The sequence below is a fragment of the Mus musculus genome, chromosome X, assembly GCF_000001635.26.
Source record: "Mus musculus strain C57BL/6J chromosome X, GRCm38.p6 C57BL/6J".
NCBI classification, from domain to species: domain Eukaryota; kingdom Metazoa; phylum Chordata; class Mammalia; order Rodentia; family Muridae; genus Mus; species Mus musculus.
In genome coordinates, this window is record NC_000086.7 from 74212155 (window position 1) to 74222172 (window position 10018).

The window sequence follows — 10018 nt, forward strand, 5'->3', positions numbered from 1 at the left end:
AGGCCTTCTTCAGGAGATTAGACAGCAGCTCTGTAAACAAAGGCTTTCTCCATGGCTCCCCACCACAGATCCCGATGAATAGAGACACTCTGTGGTTCCAAATCATTTATTGCCATGGAAAGTGGATGTGTAAAACCATACCCCACTTCTCAGGGTGGGCCTGAGACTAAATACCTTTTGCAGGGAGGAGTGTCTGGGAAGGAAAGCTTATTGGCTAAGCCCTCCAGGCCTCTAGGTACCTCATTAGCATGGCAATCTCTGTCTTGAGCCTACGACCTCAGGTCATGTCCTTTTCCTCATCTACATGTGGAGGGCTTGGAGCATTGCCCTTATGTGACTGATGGCCAGAAATCTATGGGGGCCTGCGGCTAGTGACAGGAGCCTGGTGCCTGGGAGCAGACAAAGCTCCTACTGTCTCCAGGGCTTCTAGCCTTAGTTCAGCTAAGGACCAGGAAACCTTTCATGGTCTACTTCCCCACATATACAACAAATCTAATAGAAGAGAAGATGGGAAAGAGTCCTGAACACATCGACACAGGGAAAATTTTCCAGAACAGAACACGAATGGCGTAGGCTCTAAGATCAACAATTAACAAATGGGACCTCTTGAAATTGAAAAGCTTCTGTAGGGCAAAGGACAATGTCAATAGGACAAAATGGCAACCTACAGATTGGGAAAAGATCATTACCAATCCTACATCTGATAGAGGGCTAATATCCAAAATATATAAAGAACCCAAAAAGTTAGACTCCAGAAAACCAAATAACCTCAAATGGGGTACAGAGCTAAACAAAGAATTCTCAACTGATGAGTCTTGAATGGCTGGAAAACACCTAAAGAAATGTTCTAAGTCCTTAGTCATCAGGGAAACAAATCAAAACAACCCTGAGATTCCACCTCACACCAATGAGAATGGTTAAGATAAAAAACTCAGGTGACAGCAGATGCTGGCAAGGATGCAGAGAAAGCGGAACACTCCTTCATTGCTGGTAGAATTGCAAGCTTGATACAACCACTTTGGAAATCAATCTGGTGGTTCCTCAGAAAATTGGGACTAGCTCTACCTGAAGACCCAGTTATAAAACTCGTGAGCATATACCCAAAATATACTCTAACACATAACAAGGACATGTGCTCCACTATGTTAATAGCAGCCTTATTTATAATGGCCAGAAGCTGGAAAAAAAACAGATGTTCCTCAATGGAAGAATGGATACAGAAAATGTGGTAATTTACACAATGAAATACTGCTCAGCTATTTTAAACGACTTCAAGAACTTTGTAGACAATGAGGACATCCTGAGTTTTGCAAGCAAATGGATGGAACTAGAAAATATCATCCTGAGTGAGGTAACCAAGACCCAAAAGGACACACTTGCTATGTACTCAGTGATAAGTAGATATTAGCCCAAAAGCTCAGAATACCCATGATATAACTCAAAGACCATATGACGCTTAACAAGAAGGAAGGTGAATGTGTGGATGCTTCAAACCCACTTAGAAGGGGGAACAAAATAATCATGGGAGACAGATGGAGAGAGGGAGGGATCTAGGTGGGAGAGGGGAGGAGGAGGGAAAAGGGTGGGCAGAATCAGGTATGGGAAGAGACGAGAGACTAGAAGGCCAGAAGAACAACTGGAAATAAGTAGCAGTAGGGGTTGGGGAACTTGGGGGAACCACTAGGAAGTCCCAGATGCCAGGAATGCAAGAGGCTCCCAGGACCAAATAAGGATGACATTAGCCGAAATACCAAACAGCAGGCAAATAGAACCAGAAGCTTGGATGCTCTCTACCCACCATTTGACTCTGCTGGTATGTTGGGCCTGCCTGTGCCTACCCGCAATACCCTCCAATTCACATGCAGGCTAGCGTTTCATCATTGGGTTTTGTACTGTCACCCACTTGGTCACAGCCAATCAGCTCCAGGGGTCTGGAAATGCACTGGGCATGAGTGAAGGTTAGCACCTTGACCTCACAGTTGCCTCACAGTTGTGTGCTCCCAGATATACTAGCACTGTTTCTGCTAACTGAGCACCTAGGAGCCTAGTTCTGTGATGGTGCTGACAGCTATGCAGTGCAGCTGGGTTTTACAGTGGAGTTGAGATGGAGAACAGTTCCTTTCAATACTCAGATCTCCAATACTATTAGGGTCTCGGAGCAGAACACAACACATGCACCACAGAAAAAAGAAACTAGGAGTGACCAGTCTTATGATGGGAAACCATGTAACTTTTGTTCTACTGGTACTATAACATCTTTTTCTGCCAGTGAGAAAACTTGTGGCCTTAGGATTCAGGAAGCCAGAAATGATACCAAATTTGTGTCTCAATCTAGTTGAAAAAGACAAGCAACAAGTTATAGAAATACTCATATCCAGAACCCAGGTACAGAACTGTGGTACTAATTCTAGCAACCATAAGGCTGAGACCAGACAATTATAAGTTTAAGGCCAACTGTTTTTTTGTTTTTTGTTTTTGTTTTGTTTTTGAGACAGGGTCTTGCTATATAGCCTTGGTTGATCTGGAACTTACTATGTAGATGAAGATGGCCTATAATTTCCAACAATGTCCTTGCTTCTGCCTGCCAAGTACTGATATAACATGCTTGGTTTTCTGGTTTTTTTTTTTTTTTCAGTACTGGGATGGACCCCAGGACCTTGCATGTGCTAGGCAAGCAATCTAACACCAAGTTAGATGCCCAGCCCTTAAATCTTTATTTTTCTATGCCTTAGAAACCATTGAATATTTCGAGGAATTGGTGTGGCTTTGCATCAGAATCTGTAAACATCAATGAGAACTGCTCTCTGGGCTCATGGGAATTCAAGGAAGATGTCCATTTTGATTTGTGAAGTCATCCTGATGAAGCAAGAAAAAAAGGATGCTTCTCTCTTTTTTTTTTTTTTTGATGCTTCTCTTTTTACCCTCCTCTATTTTCCATCTGATGGACAGACTCCTCAGTGACTCCTTCCAAAGCAAGCCTGCTCATATAGGAACCTCAGAGAGAGAAAGGGAGGCAAGAAGGGTAGGTGGGGAAATTCGGAGGCAAGGAGAGCCCAGGGTCCAGCCCCAGAGGCCAGATTCTTTGAATCACACTCTGTCTCTGGCATGTGCCAGCTTGCAATTTGGAACAAGCTATTTAACCCTTCCGCATACTGTTTCCCTTATGTCTTCCCCGAGGAAAAAAAGGGTCAACATTAGCACTAACAGTGTGGGTGGGTGCTGCTGACGGAAGAACAGATTGGGTCCTAGTGAAGTACTTGGAACAGCCTAGCACAAGTCAAATATTTATTCATTACTGTTGATCATATTACTAAGTCTCTGAGAATTATGCTCTCAGAAATATGACAGCTCCAATCTTGCTTTTTGAGCTACCTGTGATTGGACTTTTACTACTTTGTGGGTTCTTTTTTTCATCTATCCTTTCAACCCCTCGCAGTAGAAAAAAAGAGAAAAAATAGAGAGGAAAGGAAAGAGATCCCTGAACAAAATCAGGGATTGGAAAGGGAGGTCAAAATTATCATTACACTACTTCTTGCTGATTAAGGAGGCAAGTTTGATCTTCAATGTCAGGATATCTAATTTCTTCTTGTTATTTCTTCTTTCCCAGATCCAGAAGCTCAAATAGTCGATTGATTGAAGAGGAAGTCGTGCTCAGCATGGAGGAGAAGAATACAAAACCAAACAACTGTGGTTTAAAGCATTAAAGCTAGAAAATTGGACAACAGCAAGAGAACTTCTCCCCTGTTGCTGAGGCAGCATTAAGAACGTATAACACAGCCGGGTGTGGTGGTGCATGCCTTTAATCCCAGCACTCAGGATTTTGTATATTTTTATTTGTTGTACATTTCTTTATGTTTTGACACACAGTCTTGCTATGTAGCTCCAACTAGACTGGAACTCACTATGTAGATCAAACTATCCTCGAAATCACAGAAATCTGTTTGTCACTACCTCATGAGTGCTAGATTTAAAGGAGTGTGTCACCACGCCTGGCTTAACATTTTTTGCATCTGGGATTTGTTTGGTGGTGTTGCTGTTTTGTTTTGTTTTAGATTTATCTGGCAAAGGATAGCTGGAGATGGTTCAGTGGTTAAGAGCATGTACTACTCTTTCAGAGGACCAGGATTTGGATCCCAGCACCCACATGGTGGCTTATAACCACTTGTAACTCCAGTGGATCTAACATCCTCTTCTGGTCTTGGGCATGTACATGCATGCAGGCACGACACCCTTACATTTAAAATAAATAAATCTAAAACTTTTTTGAAAGATTTGTTTGTATTTTATGTGTATGAGTGTTTTGGCTGCATATAAACACCACTATGTGCACCAAAAGAGGGTGTCTATGTAAGCCCCTCAAAACTCTTGAGTGGCCAGGCCCCATCCTACAGAAAAAAGCTCAAGACCAGGACACAAAATTTCACCAGTCCCTGAGCTTGCCCTAGGATCAAGCCACAAAATCCCTCCAATCCAAAGCCACCATGGAAAGCCCCCTCCCCCAAACACAAAACACATCCTATATAAAGCCTGCCTCCTTGCTGCTTCTTGCCTGCACAGGGGCACCACCCTCCTCCCTGTGTGTTTCTCAATAAATCTATTATGTGACGTTTGTTGTGTGGTATGACTTTGTGGTATCCCTTGGCTCCTGACTGCCAGAATACATTTCCATTCAAACTATCACACAGGCCAGTTCCCTGGAAACTCAAGTTACAGGCAGTTTGGAGCTTCTATGTAGGTGCTGAGAACCAAGCCCTGGTTTTCTGAAAGATCAGTATATATTCTTAACCACTGAGCCATCATCAACTCTAGCCCATATTATTTGGTTTTTGAGATAGGATCTCAGAACCCAGGTTAGCCTAAAACTCAGGGTGAGTTTGAACTCTTGATCCTCCAACTTTTACATTTTGAGGACTGAGATTACAGGCATGTAACAAAATATACAGGTTTGCCCTGTTAATTCTGCTTAGAGATAATTATCCCAGAGAGATGTACACACCTTCAAGGCTGTTAGTTGCAGAAAATAAATAAGTCGCGATAAAATAAGTAATTTTGGAAATATTAACTGGGGATTATAAATTATAATAGTTATTCTACCAAATGTGGTAAAACCAGAGGAAAATGAACTAGCTGGTTTCTGTAGACATGGAGGACCTCAATGATTTATTGCTGTATAGGAGGATCACAACAAAAATGAATTGGCATCTGTGTTGCTTCAAAGCTGTGTGAATACTATGTTGGTGATCCCAAGCAAAAACAGAAGATAGAGAAAACACAGTCTTGTTTAAAATACTTTTTTTCTGGCAATTTTTTCAATGACTTGCTCTAAAAATATGCATGCTGGAAGGCAGCTTGATAATTTCCACTAGACTCACACATCCACTCCCACATGAACTAGCAACCACTATAAGGAAGAAATGGAACTATGACTCTGCAAAAACATATAGGTGAATGTTTAACCCTGAATTCTTGTGTAGTTTAAAAGTTGAAATGAACCGGGCATGGTGGCGCACACCTTTAATCCCAGCACTCGAGAGGCAGAGACAGGTGGATTTCTGAGTTCGAAGCCAGCCTGGTCTACAGAGTAAGTTCCAGGACAGCCAGGGCTACACAGAGAAACCCTGTCTCGAAAAAAAAAAAAAGTTGAAATGAAGGTTTAAGGATGTAGTTTTAGTTAATAGAGTACTTGCCTAACATGCATGAAACCCTGAGCTCAATCCCTGGCCCTGCATAAATTGGGCATGGTGGCAGGGCAAATGCCTATAATTCCAGCACTCCAGAAGTGGATGAAGAAGGGTCAGATGTTCACGACCATATTCAACTCTATAGTGAGTTCCAGACCAGACTTGGATAGTTGATATCTTGTCTCCAAAAAAATTGAAAAACAAAACTCTGGCCCTTTAACTGCTCAAACTGTGGTTCACCCAAATGTGAATTATTGTACAGCATCGAAAGGGAAAATTATTGATAAAAGCAACAGTGGTCTCTTGAAAGCATCAAATTGAACAAAAACAAGACTCCTGTTGAGGGTTGTAGGCTACATGGGTACACTGATGGCAACACTCTTCCAGTGACTAAACTCAAAACCCTGAACAGGAAGTAGTTTACACACATTGACATGGGTTGTCAGGAAGAGGCAGAGTCTATAGGACTATAGTTGTTGATGATAGTCTAGAGTCAACAGGAGGGATCCTTCAGCTAAGGAGGCCTATGTCCTAGCTGGGGTAGTGAAAAAGACCCATGTGGTAAGTAGGCCCAACACAAGCACTTAGATACTTTGTAGGCACAACACAAGCACAAACATTTAAGAGTTCAAGGAGCTGTTATTTTTAACAGCTGGGTATGGAACCCAAGACACCGTTTTTGGTTTTGGTCTTGGTTTTTCAACCAAGACACTGTTAATACTAGGCCAGTACTCTAACACTGATTGAGTACATCCCCAGTCCTTAGAGTCTGATAGCCACACTGAGGTCAGCCAAGAAGCCCAGCCCAGAGTGAAGCCAATGCCAGAAAGAGCCACAGGCCTCTTGGATGCCTCTGGGCAACTTCCAGTAAATCTGTGGTTTGTACATGTAATCATAGCTATGTGAGTGGCTGAGGCAAAGGAACACAAGTGTGAGACCTTCCTGAAGTAAATGACATCTAAGAATGCAGGCGGTAAAAGGAGGATTGAGCGGGTTGTTGTTGTTTGGGAGTTGGGTGTTTTGTTTTGTTTTTCGAGACAGGGTTTCTCTGTGTAACCTTGGCATATCTGCTTGACTCTGCTTTCTTAGTGCTGGTATTAAAGGTGTGCACCACCACCATCTGGATTGTTTTGTTATTAGCAGGGGATATAAGCAGCATTCTTGCAAGCATCCCAGCACTAAAAAGAGGGGAGAGGGAATGGATGGAATATACTGAAGCCTCATGTTATGGGGTCTATTTAAATGCAACATAACTCAAACACCAGACTTGGGAGCTGAACGTTGCATGGCCTATTTTAAAGATGAAACCATTAAGAGTGGGTGTGGTGAGGGGTGGCATTGTTCAGTAATATTTTGACATAAGGGTTGAACAAGAGAGTTTCCATCAATCAGGATAGTAGTTGGTTCCTTGGCCTAAGAACATGAATTTAGTATGGTTCTGACAGCAAGATAGAGAAGTCGTCCTTGAGATGTCTGGACTCAGATAACTGTTTTCTTACAAGAGAAGTTGTTCAACTATTGGGAAGTTCCTAGCTCTCATAGGGCCTGGGACCTTGAGTTTAGTTTCTCCCTATGATTAAATGGAATCTGAAAATGAAATGGTAGTACTTGAATAAGTTCCTTTTCTTTGTTCCCAACATTCAGAAGTGCAGAAAGCCACATCTGAGGACTAAAACCTCCCGATACGAAGACAGCAGTGGCCAGGACAAGCAATGGGACAGTTAATTGGGCAGAAAAGGCATCCGTCGTGGGAGGGTGGCAGGACTTCCGTGGCGGACTTGGTTTCTTATTGGTGGAGCTAGTCAGCCTCAGAGAAAAGTGGAGAAATTCCTTTGTAGAGCTCAGCCTCCGAGGTAAAAGCAGGGCGGGGTCGGTCACGTTTGGCAATGCCTTCTGAGTCGCAGGCGGTGTTCTTAACCTTTTGGGAGGTGTTAATTCCTTCCCTGGCGAAACCTTTCTCAAGGGCCAAGGCACTGGCAACCTTGTAGATGCAGGTCTGCTGATTCTCTTTCCCCACAAAACTCATTCTGAGAGGTAATTAGGCCCTGAAGGTCCCCAAAAGAGTTATTTTCTCACTATGTCAGCTGGGCCTGGGGATCTGCTCTGATCTGGGTGTTGTGGAGAAAGAACATACTGGCTCTATTTGGGAGGACCAGGAGGCAACCATGGAGGACACTGGCCTACACTGCCTTGTCTCTGGTAATCCTTAGCAGGCACCATGACTCAAACTGGTGTCCTCTTCCTTCACCTTCCAGTCTTGGGACCCTGGTTGATTCCCCTCCTGCCACCCAGCTGAGTCTTCTTTCCTCTCCTTCAGGCCCCAGTTGCCAGGCATGTACCTGGACATTTGTTCCTCCACTGACTTCTATAGCCCTTACCCCCACCCCCAGATGTCTGTGGCCTCTATGGGCTATTTCCCAAATCACCTGCTGCTTATCCCCTCTGTTCTATTCCCAGCCTTGGCCTGGGCCAGCCCTCTAGAAGCCCAAGGGGCTACTGGTCAGTTCCTGGTAGGGTTTAAACGCTGTGACCCCACTGCTTCAGGGAGCTCTGCTGAAGGCATTGTCCCCCTTTCCTTATGGGAGTGGGTGGGGTTTTGAGCAGAGTGCTGGGCTGTCAGGCTGACTAAGGGAGGAGAAATGGTCAGCTGGGCCTGCCCCCTTGTAGTGAGAATTTTCATTTCTTTAAAACCCCAGTTATGTTATGCGAATATGGTTTGGTTTTGTTTTTATTGGATATTTTATTTATTTACACTTCAAATGTTATCCCCTTTGCGGATATCAACCGATATGGTTTTGCTTTAATCCCAGGTATAGGATAGGGGGCTGCTTAGAATTGCCCACAGCTACTAACTAGAATTGTCTTGTGCTCTAGGAGGGGCATGATTTTTGAAGATAGTATATATAGTATATGCTTGGGACTCTGAAGACTCTTGAGAGGGTATAAGTGCAAGAGCCCCAAGCAGGTTGTGGTGGCTGCCGCGCTCCCCGTGCTGCTGCTGCTGCTGCTGCTGCTGCTGCTGCTGCTGCTGCTGCTGCTGCTGCTGCTGCTTTTTCTATTGCTATGGCTATCTATGGCTATGGCTGCTGCTATGGATTGCTGGATTGCTGGTTGGAGATACCCTAATGAGACAGCTTCCCCTTCTACATAGCTAGCATTGGCTTGCCCCAAGGAGCCTGACACTCATAATCAGCAGGAAGTAGTCTGAAGATGTCTATGCCCTCTTTCCCCTCTAACCCTCTTTCTCTCCCATCTAGTACTGGGGGGCTGGAAGGGTGGTAAATATAAAAACCTAATAAAGTAGCCCAAAGAAGTACACCTCAACCCCTGCTTTGCCCTGCCCTGAGTCCGGCCTGAACTTGCAGTCTCTGGGCCCTGCTTCCAGCTGGAGTTAACAAACCCATTTCCCTTCTTGGTCTCACTGGGTGGGAGGACAGGCTATGGAGGGCATTTAGCCACGTGACCTTGACTTCTGTGACCTAGGCTTCTGGTGCCTGTTGGCCAACAGAGCCAGGGCATAGCATCACTTGTGGTTGCACATTTCCACCCCACTGCAGATTCTAGGCCATGTGGCCTGGCTGGGCAGTCAGCTGAGGAGGTCACAAAGATGCACCTGGCCTGCTTCTTCCTGGTAGCCTCCAAAACCTCCTGTATTTCCTGTATGGCTGGGTCTTTTCCAGAATGGAATAAGTGGGGCTAGAGAGATGGCTCAGTGTTTGAGAGCACTTGCTTCTCTTCCACAAGACCCAGAATTGATTGATACCCAGCATCCATATTATGGTGGCTCACAACCCAGACCCAGGAGAGCCAATGCCCCATTCAGGCTTCTGTAGGCACCAGGCATGGATGTGGTGCACAGACATATGCAGGCAGATACTTATACACATAAAATAGCTCATTCTTTTTAAAGGACCCATTTGGGATGGTAGGCATACTTGTGGGTGTCATATGCCTGGCTCCTGACCAGTATGGGGCACCCATCTCTTTTCCTTTTGCCTCCCTGGCCATATATCTTCCAGTTCACTGCCTGGAGCCTCTGACCGGGTATACTCAGAAGCCTGTCCCATCCGCAGTCAGACGTCTTCTGCTCACCACCACCCCTACAGCCCAGGTGTCTTAGCACCCTGTATAGGATTTAGAGGCAAGGAGACAGGGACCCCTGCTTAACCCAACTCAGCCTTGGACAGTGACTCCCCTGAGTAACTTTGCCAGGCATTGGCTTGAGAAGAGGATGTGAAGGGGAGCCTGTGTAGGCAGAACTGGTGCCAGGACTGGGTAAGAGGCTCTGGGTGATTTCAGGGCATGGGTGTCCAGGGTGCAGAATCCTAGCTATGTAG